The sequence below is a fragment of the Lolium rigidum genome, chromosome 6 (assembly GCF_022539505.1).
Source record: "Lolium rigidum isolate FL_2022 chromosome 6, APGP_CSIRO_Lrig_0.1, whole genome shotgun sequence".
Taxonomy (NCBI): Eukaryota; Viridiplantae; Streptophyta; class Magnoliopsida; order Poales; family Poaceae; genus Lolium; species Lolium rigidum.
The window spans coordinates 348,980,714-348,993,674 of NC_061513.1; the positions used below are offsets into that span (position 1 = coordinate 348,980,714).

Here is a 12,961-nt window from a genome sequence, read left to right on the forward strand (position 1 = left end):
TCGTCACCTATTAACAGACACGATGGAAGCCCTTCCCGCTTGGGTAATGGGTGACGATTTTTTGTTGACGAAAAATCATACCATCAAGCATTACCTTAAATGCTTGACGAAAGATGAATTCTTCACCTATAAGGACACATCCATGACGGTATGCATTTTTGTCACCAGGGTTTTCGTCAACAAATCCCCCATCTCTTATAGTGAATGAAGATTGGGGAATGCCAAAAAAGGAACATCCATGATGTTGGGTTCATTGACCCGCACATCGTTAATGGATATGTGTTAGAAAAACACTCCCGCGACGTGGAGCAAGACCTATTTGATTTCCTTACAAAGCAGCAGCTCAAAAGTGAAATTCTATTTCCTTACCATTTTGGGTGAGTGTTTCTGTCTTGAGCACATTCTCTTTTGTTTACTCCATGCATGGTATGTCTAATCGATGAGTTATGCATGACTGTGCATGTATCGTGTCCGCAGGTTCCACTGGATTCTGCTCATAATTGAATTTCACACCTCCAGAGTTATCGTCATGGACTCTCTGAATATGGATCCAAAGCTTTGGGTCAACATGAGAAATATGATGCAAAAGTAATTATTTTCAATCATTTACGCTCTATATCGATCGGCCACTTTCGTTCATTTCCTAATATCAAGTAACTAACAACTCCCTTGTTCATTTAATTTTCTTTGCCCTGTAGGGTTTGGAGACGGTCCACAGATGAAACGGTCGGTGAATTCAAAAAAGAGCTAGCATTTAGAAAGGTACTGTATGGGGATGTTCAGCCACCGGGGACCAATCTATATGGATACTATGTTTGTGAGTTCATTCGGAGATACACCTTGATGTCTACGGGAGCTTCTATTCTTGTAGACAGTGTTGGGCCTCCAAGAGCAGAGGTTTGTAGAACAGCAGCAAGTTTCCCTTAAGTGGATACCCAAGGTTTATCGAACTCAGGGAGGAAGAGGTCAAAGATATCCCTCTCATGCAACCCTGCAACCACAAAGCAAGAAGTCTCTTGTGTCCCCAACACACCTAATAGGTGCACTAGTTCGGCGAAGAGATAGTGAAATACAGGTGGTATGAATAAGTAGTAGCAACGGCACCGGAACGGTGCTTTGCCCGGGACAGGTAAACAAGCAGTAGTAACGCAGTAGTAGTAACGCAGCGAGTAGTAAACAAGCGAGTAGTAACTCAGCAGTATTTAGGAACAAGGCCTAGGGATTACACTTTCACTAGTGGACACTCTCAACATTGATCACATAACAGAATAGATAAATGCATACTCTACACTTTTGTTGGATGATGAACACATTGCGTAGGATTACACGAACCCTCAATGCCGGAGTTAACAAGCTCCACAATAATGCTCATGTTTAAGTAACCTTTAGTGTAAGATAGATCAACGAGACTAAACCAAGTACTAGCATAGCATGCACACTGTCACCTTCATGCATATGTAGGAGGAATAGATCACATCAATATTATCATAGCAATAGTTAACTTCGCAATCTACAAGAGATCATGATCATAGCATAAACCAAGTACTAACACGGTGCACGCATCGTCACCTTTGCACACATGCAGGGAGGAATAAACTACTTTAATAACAAATCACTAGAGTAGCACATAGATAAATTGTGATACAAACATGCTGCAATCATAAAGAGATATAAATAAGCACCTCACTATGCCATTCAACATTGAGTAAGTATTCTGTGAAATATGGCCTAAGAGACCCACACGGTGCACACACTCGTCACCTTTACACACGTGGGACAAGGAGTCTCCGGAGATCACATAAGTAAAACTCACTTGACTAGCATAATGACATCTAGATTACAAGCATCATCATATGAATCTCAATCATGTAAGGCAGCTCATGAGATTATTGTATTGAAGCACATAGGAGAGAGATGAACCACATAGCTACCGGTACAGCCCCGAGCCTCGATGGAGAACTACTCCCTCCCCATGGGAGCAGCAGCGGTGATGAAGATGGCGGTGGAGATGGCAGCGGTGTCGATGGAGAAGCCTTCCGGGGCACTTCCCCGCTCCGGCAGGGTGCCGGAACGGAGACTCCTGTCCCCCGGATCTTGGCTTCGCGATGGCGGCGGCTCCGGAAGGTTTTCGTGGTTTTCGTCGAACGCCCCGAGGTTTTTAGGTCGGGGGCTTTATATAGGCGGAGAGGCGGCGCAGAGGGCTTCGGGGGGCCCACACCCTAGGGGGCGCCCCCCCTTGGCCGCGCCGGGGTGTGGTGTGGTGGCCCTGGCCCCCTTCTCTGGCGGTTCTCGTGTGTTCTGGATGCTTCCGGGTAAAATAGGAACTTGGGCGTTGATTTCGTCCGATTCCGAGAATATTTCGTTACTAGGATTTCTGAAACCAAAAACAGCAGAAAACAGAACTGGCACTTCGGCATCTTGTTAATAGGTTAGTTCCAGAAAATGCACGAATATGACATAAAGTGTGCATATAACATGTAGATAACATCAATAATGTGGCATGGAACACAAGAAATTATCGATACGTTGGAGACGTATCACACCTCTGAGCGGAAGCCATCGGAGAACAAAGTCAAGAGGAATAACTTGCGGAAGACGCTTAGTCCAGAAGCTCGCTTCCGACCAATTCAAGAGGAACTAGCAGGATTTTTGATGAGGGAAGTCCTCCATCCTAAAGGAGAACACTATTACGAGGATGTAGAACTTCTGATGCCGTAAATTATGTATGGAAACTTGTTCGAAATTGTATATGGTCATTCGAAATTGAATATATATTGTATATTCCTCTTGAATTCTTCTTGGTTCTAATTTCAAACTTGTTTGAAATTGTACATTCATATGCATGTATATAGTAGCGTAGAATATGTGAAACTTCTTCAAATTAAAATAAAACACAAAATAAAATATAAAAGAAATAAAACAATACAAATTAAAAAGAAACCAGATTTAGGGGGGCTAAAACCCTAACCTGCGGAGGCCTTTAGTCGCAGTTGGCCAGGAGAACCGCGACTAAAGGTCCTCCGCCCCGACGGACGGCTGGCGCCCACGTGGATGGGCCTTTAGTCGCGGTTCGTAAGCAACCGCGACTAAAGGGGGGGCTTTAGTCCCGCATATTTAATCCCGGTTGCGCAACCGGGATTAATGGCAGTTGCCAACCGGGATTATAGGCCCTTTTTCTACCAGTGTTACAGTGAAATGTAGCAAGAAGATTCGAAGTACAAAGAGTTCTTGTTGTATTTTTTCTGTGTGCATGATACCTTACAATTTGATAATCTAAAAACATCCCTCCGGTGTTCAGTGGCGATGGCTGTGAAGAACGGACCCTTCTAGGCCATGGCAGGGTCTGCTAGGTATGCATGATGCTCAGGCGGTGGAAGTGTTTCAGAGTTTTGCTCATTTCACCATTGGAGATGTGCGTAGAGTTTTCTTTTGGCGCGACCGATGGATTGATGGGAGAACAGCGGAGGAGATCGCTCCCGCGGTGGTTGCTCTTGTCTCGACTAGGCGTAAGAACATCCACATGGTATCCGAAGCTATCAATGAGAATGCGTGGATTGCGGACATAGCGGGGGAGCTATCGGTTGAGAGTTGTGTGCAATGCATGAGGCTGTGGGAGGCGATCAAAAATGTGGAGAGGGATGTTACCACCCCTGATCGTATCTCCTGAAGGGTTTTGTGCCGGGAGAATACTCGGCTAAGAGTACTTACGAGTTTCTTTGTCAGGGGAGCACGAGATGGAGTATGAGCTCTCCCATCTGGGAATCTTTTGCGCCCCTCAAATGTAAGATCTTTGCCTGGTTAGCGATCAGATATCGGCTTTGGACCTCGAACAGGAGGGTGTGGCATGGGCTTCAGGAGCATCTGGATTCCAGCTTCACATGTCCGCAAGAGGAAGATAATGTTGATCATATTTTCGCCCATTGTTCATATGCGAGGCAGGTCTGGTTCAACATCCTGACAAGTGCCAGTCTCAACATTCCTGAGCCTTCAATTAACTCAAACCTTGAGAGGTGGTGGACCGAGGCTAGGAAGCGAGTGCGGAAGCTATATAGGAAGCGATTTGACTCGATGGTGATTCTCACAGCTTGGACGCTATGGAAGCAATGCAATGCTAGGGTTTTTGGCAATGTGCAGGTGCAGAAGAATCAACTGTAGATACGGGCCATTATCAGGGAGGAGTTCCAGCTTTGGGAGGTAGGAAGGAGAAGAGGGAGTTTAGATATATAGAGAGAGTAGGCTTTAGGTGGAAGGAGGAGGAGGGGAGGTGTGTGTGTTACAAGCGCTAATGTTTGCATTAGTTGGCTTGATCTTGTAATTTGAATTGCTTCTTTATAGGCACGCTTTGCATGTGCTCTCGAAAAAAAAGATAATCTATAGGCATAGTACTGCAAGCAGCATTCTGGTATGGGAAGAGTCCTCCAACCTGAATATACCCAACTATATTGTAATAGTTCTTGTCATCAATATGTTTAACAGGTTGTGGTTGATGACAAGGTAAAGCTCCGGTCTAGGCCTATCGCAGCTCCCCTGCTGTTGCTGCAAAGTACACATAAAATTGAAAGCTTCCGGGTATTGGGTTAGCATAAGGTTAATGTTGGCCCGCTTACCAAAAACTGTAGCTATTGTTCTATCTTTCACTTGCTCACCGGCAACTGGGGGTATTGTTTTGTCATTCACCTGCTCACCTACAAAGTAACAACCAATATTCCAATATTTCAGTATACCTCGAACTCTCCCCCCATGGTGCAATGGTGGTGGACACACGAGGTTGTGACACCCAGCCATCAATATGCATGTCAATATGGGCATACCTGGTTGGAGGTGGAAGATGGCCTAGCCCTCAGTCGTGCAGGGTTTTGAAGGCCACGGTGTTGCGACTACAATGGCAAAGAGTGGTGGCGGCGGCGGTGTGAGCGTACATGGATAATGATGTCCCAATCCCCGGAGGTGCACAGATGAAAGTCATGCCTCGCCTATGTCGGGCCAGCGATGACGGCGCCCGCGTTTGTTGTTACCCTCCTTTGCTGAGGTGTATCGACATCTCCCTCACTCTCTCTTGGTTGTGGTAGCTTTCTCCGGATGAAAGCCTAGATTCGGAGTTGGATCAGACTGTTGGGAGTATTGTGCTTGGAGATACCTTGGAGGTCCTATGTTGCACTCATCGGTGATCGATGTTGTCCAAGTTTCTCTACAACAACGAAATGTATGTTGGCGTGGTCAGTCCAAGGTGGTGTCTTTCTCCGGTCTGGCCAAGTCCCGTCATCCACTTGCCACCTCCTTCACGCCATCAAGGGTGGACGGTGCGTCGACAAGGAAAGCCAGTGGGGGTTGTTGGTGTTCGGAGGTGACCAGCGTCGATCGAGATATGGTGTCAGTGTTTACTTAGGACATGCTTTTTTGCTTTGTATGACTGGTATGGAATTACTGCACCCATTGTTCACAGCAAGTTGCAGTTTTCTTATACTCAGAATTTTGCCTTTAATAAAAAATATAGTAGGGCTTAGCATACTCTTGAAAAAAGATGATACCGTTTGTTTCTTATGTCCTTGCCAACTGGTAATGTACTGTTGCACTAGCCTCGTTGGAACATGGATGGTTTCAATTTGATTCGCTGGATCTTGCATGAGTTGCATCATTTGATTTTGATTTTAGGACATATAAATGGCAAGCTTACAATAGGAATTATTTAAAGACGTAGACTGGGGGAAATGCATTTCGGGTCATAGGTGCATATGAAACCATTACGTGAAAATACAATTCAAAATGTCAACAAATATGAAATAAAATTTCCCATGTATATCAAGACATTTTATGTTGGCACCCAAATTTTCGGAAAAAAGTAAAAAAAAAATTGTGTCCCATGTAAAAAATACAATTTTGATCTTCAACATCACTATTCACTGAACATTTTTTTTGCCTTTTTACACAAGCAACGCAAAACGTTCGTTTCCCCCGAAAGCTTATGTGAACATAGAATATCCATAGGTATATGTGAAATTTTATTTCCATCTTTGAAATGTAATATTTATGCATTTTTAATAATAGGTTCAGATGCATCTATGAGGCAAAACAGCACCTCCTTAGAGGCGTAGAATGGCAAGTTTATAGTGAAATTTCTCTAAAATTAAAATATGTAGTTGCTTTGGAACGGAAAATGTTGTAATTTGGTTGGTACTGATAGTCTTGAATACTAGCTAGCCTAAGATTCTTGCATGTTTTTTTCGGGTGTAGCCGAATGAATGCATCCTTGTTACTACTTGGAATATAGATAGGGCTATCATTTTGATCGTAATAATTCATTCGATACCCTACCCTGGTATTGAATTGGGGCTCCACTCTCAAACATTATTAGCGGTAGTATTTTTCAGCAACTGTTAATTTTAAAGTACCATTAAGTCCTACTAGGGTTTCCTCACATAATGACCGCGTGGCCTAATGGATAAGGCGCTCGCCTCCGGAGCGGGAGATTCTGGGTTCGAGTCCCAGCGTGGTCGTGTTCCTACTTTTTTTTTAAATTTAAGTTCACCATATACTTTGCTGCACCTGCAAGAGGATGAAAAACGGAAGTTTTTAAGTTCCCAGCGTGGTCGCGTTCCTACATTAGTTTCTTACTAGTACAAATGCCCGTGCGTTGCCACGGGTACTCAAATTTTATTTCTCAATGCATATATATAATTCACAACTCACTATGAAAATTTAAAAAAAAACAGGAATATCATAATGTACACCATGATGATATTGAACACAATAACAAGACATTATTGTTGTGCATCTGCGTGGTTCCAAGTTCTAGGACACGAGACATTTTCAGAATCTTAGCGGCGGTCCCTGAGGTGATGCAACTCAACGCTCTATGATGTCGTTGCTGATGTTGTTCGTGTTGCGCCGCCGTGTGCTACTACTGGTCGTGCTACCGCTGATCTTAATGCTCATCTCCTGGCCACCGTACCATTCCTGCACATGCATCTTACATAGCCAAAATATCAAAGAGATGGATATGACGGAAGAAAGAGAGGCACAGTTTATCGGTCATATGTGTTCAAGCAGGTGCATCCTCACTCCTCAGGTATTTGTCATCCGCTATGAAGAGAAGAGGAGCGAGAGGGTTGCTGACAGAGAGAGATCGGGAGGCGTGGGATGGCCCTCCTCCTGCTTGTCGATCCGACGAGCTGCCATCTTCCCAGCTTCCTTCCGCACTGTGTGCCTCGGTGGATCAGACACAGGGACCTCAAGGGACCAGCCCTGCGAGTCGAGAGTGTTGGTGGCGACGACCACATCGTTTCCCCAACCATGCCCCAGATCGTCGCCGTTCACGTGAGAAAGGGACGACATCGTAGGTACGACAGGGAGGTCCAGTCTTCTTCACTACGGCTAGTGAGGACCAATCTGTGGTGCTCAACGCTGCAGGCCATGTGGTCCAGAAGGGTGAGGCTGCGACGTTGTGAATCTGGGAGAGGCAGCGATGTGGACGAGGATTATTCACGTGTGTTGTGAGATGAATGGACGATGGACAGGAAGATAGAAAGGATAGAGGAGAGACAAGTGATTGCATAGGCTACAAGGGAAGGTACATGCGCAGTAAGAAAATATTCTATATATTTAATATATACATAATTAAAAACAAATTTGGTTGTATTCTTTCATGTTACTAAGAAAGCACAAAAATTGAAAAACTGAAGCGACCAATTTTTTTCCCTCATAGCAAACCAACCCGTATAATCTGTTTTACTTATTTGGTTGATCCATCTCCAATCTTGCCACCACCTTCACTTTGCTAGGACTTGATCCGGTGTCCATCCACCCAGATTGCTCTGATAACATGGTGTATTCTCGCAGTTAACTCACCAAATCAAATGAAAACATGAGATTAGAGTCAAAACACATACAACAAGGTTTTTTCTTCCCGGGGTGACTCACATGCATGTCTCTCTGCCTCTCGATAATCATCATCGGCATTGCTCAAAGAAAATATCAGTTTTCAAAGTCGATAGATGAACAGTCCAAATACAAATGCCACGCTCTAAAAAGTCATCAGCGGTCCAACTCTTAATCCATATATCTAGTCACGGAAATTGTACTTAAAGAAAAATGAAAGCATCTAGTAGTATTTCACATCAAAATACTTACTGAACTGAACAACTACATGTTACAGTTGTAGGTTAATTAGCCTCTGCATTTTTATCACACAACATAACTTAATTTCATCACACTTCATAGCTTCAGTAATTCAATTGTAAGTAAACCAACTAACAAGACACGGGAAAGAACAAAGACATAGCAGCTCACACCTTGCTAGCTGTGTAGAATCCGATGCTTGAGCACCACAGAATGACACAACCACGAAGCTAGCCGCACGGACGTCGACGTTCAGCTAAATGGAGTAAATGTGCCCACTCTTTCCGTATATTCTCTCCTTCCTCTTACTCCTGAATGCAGCTGTGTTATTTGGGCAAGTAGCTGGCAATGTTTTGCTTTGTAAGGATCGCTAGATAAACCCAAACACTGCACTAAAGTGAACACTGCCCAAGTGCAAACATGGTAGATGCATAGCTCGTAAAGAAAAGATCGAATAGCTCATCACCAACCAGGTTCAGTATTTTAGCTCTCAAAGGAATTTTGCCTCATATGTACTCCATGCAGCAAAGTACATTTGTAGACAGGGGCAAGAAAAGTATGCTTAAACATAAACTCTATTGTTCTTTGTCTCGCCAAAAAGGACATCAGCAACTACCAATGCCACTGCGGATATTTTCCCTTGCCCACAACCACTCATGTATCGCCTCACTTTGATTACGAAAGAACATATACGATATTATTAGTAAGTACTTCATTGGTTCAAAGTAAAAAATAAAAAATGAAAATAGCCATTCATCCATACCCTTCGGCCTTCCCCCGAGATGAAATGTGCAAAAGAAAACCAGATGTAAAATTCAGAAATGTATAACAGAACTGAATCTAGTCTGACCTGATAACTACAGTGATGTCGTGAAGCTCCAGATGTAGCATTAGAAGACCCGGATGCATTTTCATTCAATATTTCAGATTTTTCATCCTTGCTGAAAAAAGCACCCTAGAGCATTAGAGATTTTCATTTGGTAAACACTCGCATGCCAGCTTGATAGGTTGCTAGAAGTAGGTAAATACATGTGATGAGAATTGTTCGTGCTGTCTGGAGAGAAGTGCTTTATGTGACTTGTTTATTTGAAGAACATAAGATTGATAATTGCATACCTCTTTTCTAACACCGCATTTCTCAGCTTCTGACGCCCAAGTGCAAACATGGTAGATGCATAGCTCGTAAAGAAAAGATGGAATAGCTCATCACCAACCAGGTTCAGTATTTTAGCTCTCAACTCAGTCAGCTTTTCGTGAAGGAATTTCTAATACTCTAACCAGGTTCAATATTTTAGCTCTTTTTTATGTGTATTGATCTACGAACCGCTGGATCGTGAGGACACTTCGGCAGCCAAAGGGAGGGGAGGATGGATTCACAGATCGAGCTCACCAGTGGAGCACAGATCCTGAAACACAAAAAGATGAAGAAAGATCGGGACCCATTCTCATCAATCAACCGACATCAGAAACCTCACTCCCTATCCATGAACGTATTTATGAAGGATACCACAAATTTAGTACATGAACAAGTATAGAAGATTAACTTTTGAGTTTTCACATTCCTAGAATCATATGAAGATTGAAGCAGAAACAATCTTGTAGTTGGGCACCAATATAACAAGCAACAATTTGAGGTTTGAACATTATAATATTCTGATTTATAATCATTCACTTTTTACAGCTAGGCTTCACCTACAGGAAGGCAAGGACATTTGGGTTTGACAATTTAAAGATGGTTTAGGTAGATTCCGAATGATTTCTTGAAGAACCTGTGATGCTACATCGATGTTGCTTCGCGCATGTATCAGTCTACTCACGAATGCTAGTGCCTTCTTTTATATTTTAAAAAACTAATGGTGTTCAAATATGGAAAATAACCTGTCTTATCTCTCTTAAGGCACACCATATTAATCTTGCCAATGGGCATGTGAAGGAAACATTATTCATGTTCACTGTCAGATTGAAGTAGTAAATACATGAAGTATGTAAAGACGGAGGTCATGTATACGTAAAAAAAATGCTAAGAAATGAGGACTAAATAAGTTAGAAGACTCAAACCTCTTGGTCTGATTCAAGAAACAGTATTCTCTTTCATCTGATTCAAGATTCAAACCTCTTGCGAAATACTCATCTTGCAGTTTTGATTCAGAACAACTCTATCGCTATACAATCTCCAACAGGCTACAGACTGGAGCTTTGGCACCAACCGTTGAAGATCATTTTGGCACCAACCGTTGAAGATCATTTTGCAGAAGCACTTATGAGATCCTCAATGGGCAGCGACACCAAGAAGCGCCAAAACTCGACCCAATCTTCTAAAACTAATGGGAGCACAATACCCTGTCTTCTCCATCTGTCCAGAAAGGAAATCAGTGTAACTAAATTTATGAATACTCTTTCCAAGTAAGGATGACCAGATAATATGAAAAATGGAGTATTTTACCTTTGACAGACACCTGTGGTTTCTGCATCTAGCATGCACTCGAGATATGCTCAATAAGTTATCTATGTAAAAATAGAGCATCAGGACACAGTAGCAGCACAACGACCATGTTGGGAAGATAGTGCCTACAAGGGGATGGGGACGGCAGCGGCTGCACATGGACAAATGGATCGTGCGCCGTGGCGAGCTACTCCTGAATGCATTTTCATTATCTGGTAAGAAGATAGCACAAGAAAGAGCATAAATCAGAGGCATGCCAAAAATCATGATTGATCAACAAAAATATTTTAGATACCCTGTTCTTTAACACCTGCAAGTGCATATGCTCATCACACCTGGTGGAACTACTAAATCCTATTCTTCAACACCCATATTATCACATCAGCATGTAAATCAAATTACAGTTTACATAATACTGAGCTGCAAATATACCTCCCATCTTCTTATCTAATTGTGGTGACCTTTGCCATCACCTGAAGGGCTTGTTGCACCTTTAGTTTCAGTAAGAATAACAGAGAAGGGTATTTAGCCCCAGCGCTACCCTCTTTCTTACAAAATCCAGTATTTTTATCTATTTCATTAGACATTAAAGTAGTCGAGGAAACATGATGACAGAATGGATGAAAGATAGTAAACATTGCTGTTGGAGTCCGTCAAACTGTTTCTAATAATCAGAAGCTTCTTGCCTGCTTTTGGCAGAGGAACATTGCTTTCAAAACTTTTCAAATGTTTGGATTAATATCATTGAGTTCCCACACATTTATATTAACCTCATATCTGGTCTTAACTCTAGGATATCAAGACAATTAACATATATCATTTACTAAAGAAACTGCAACGGTTTACCGTTTATGATTGACACAACTTTACTATTGTATTAAAGAAGACAGCTTTATATTGTTTCATGTTCTATCTATGTTCTTTCATCAACAGGAACTTCACTGCCAAAAGATACTTTACCTCATTCCTTTGATGTGTACAAAGGCATCAAAGTATATATTCCACCTTCAGTTCTTCATAGAAAAAAAATGAGAAATACAAGTATAACTTGCTCCATATTATATTTTTTCAATATTCAGAAGAACCCTGACCTTTGAGGGTTTAGGATTGCTGCAAATAAATGATGAACTGAATATCCATGTGCACTCAAGTATTCAGCTCAATCCTGCAAGTCCATCGACCAGTTTCAGCTCTTGTGAAGCACTCTCAAATAGTTTTACGAAGTACATAGCTCTCAGTAATTACCATAAGTGTTCTAACCCGTTTCAGTAGAGCGGACAATCTCAAATCAGAGGGCAACAAACCATATGTGCATTCTTTCGTTCATTCATCAATCTGAATATACAAACTGGCTTGCATAAATTTACATACAATTTCACAATCCCTGTGCTACATAAATGTACTGGTATAATGTTGGAAGAACTCAACGCTTGAATTTCTTTTTCTTACAAAGGATTTAGCAGTACTTGTACTACATATCTAGTGCTACATTTTAGCATAATAACTCAACACCAATTTCGTTATGCAATTCATCCAAATCATCTGATGAGCCCTCACCTGCTGACATTTTCCGGTAGTACCTTCCTCAAGAGTATTACTCCCTCTCTTTCCATTTTTCAAAATCATTGGTGCTAATCAAGAATTTCTTCAGGTTCCCATCCAAGAATTACGTTGGCAAATCATCTTTCTCGGACCCTTCCCTATGACAACAAAAGACTCAGCTAGCTTTTCAAAAAGATGAACACGTAACAACTCCATATTCTGGTACCTACAGTTGTCTTCCGAAGGAGCACAGGGAAGTGAAACAGGTCTACCAGATCACTCAAATAAACATGTAGGTTGACCCTTCAAACCTTGAATATCAGCAGGACAATCCCAACATGACTGAGGTGGACATGCATCGGAGGTACCAGAGAAGGAAGCGTTGTTCTGTCAATAACGCATCGTCTGGGAGCTCCCTGTACAGGCCGGTGGCGATCATATCGGGTCTATCAGGACCCCGGTGCACCCTGTCTGGTATCCTGAGAGGGTCGCCGGCGGCGAGCAGATCGGGAGGCCGGCGTCGAGTAGATCATGATGCCCCCGACGAGCTCCTGCACAGGCCGGCGGAAGTTCGGCCGGTACGGAGGCTGGGGCGAGCTCCTGTCCAGGAAGGCGTCGATCAGATCGGGATGCCGGGAGATGGGGTGGTCGGAGGTCAGGGGCTGTGGAGGCAACGCCACCGTGATAACCTGGACGCGCGGAGGTCTTGGCGAGGGATGTGGAGATGGCAGTCGCGGTCGAAGCTACCACCAGAGGCTGGGTTGGAGTTCATGGCGTGGGTTCCATGCCCTGGATCGAGAGGATGGCAGCGGGAAAGAAGCTACATGTGGTGGAGATGGGGATTGAGATGCTGGGCACGGG

General features: G+C 43.1%; 1 non-coding gene across 1 annotated transcript; it reads left to right on the forward strand.

Annotated features, from left to right (window-relative positions):
• Positions 1–6,421: 6,421 nt before the first annotated feature.
• Positions 6,422–6,494, forward strand: TRNAR-CCG. The gene has a single exon. It is a non-coding gene; the product is annotated as a tRNA-Arg (tRNA).
• The last annotated feature ends 6,467 nt before the right edge of the window (positions 6,495–12,961 follow it).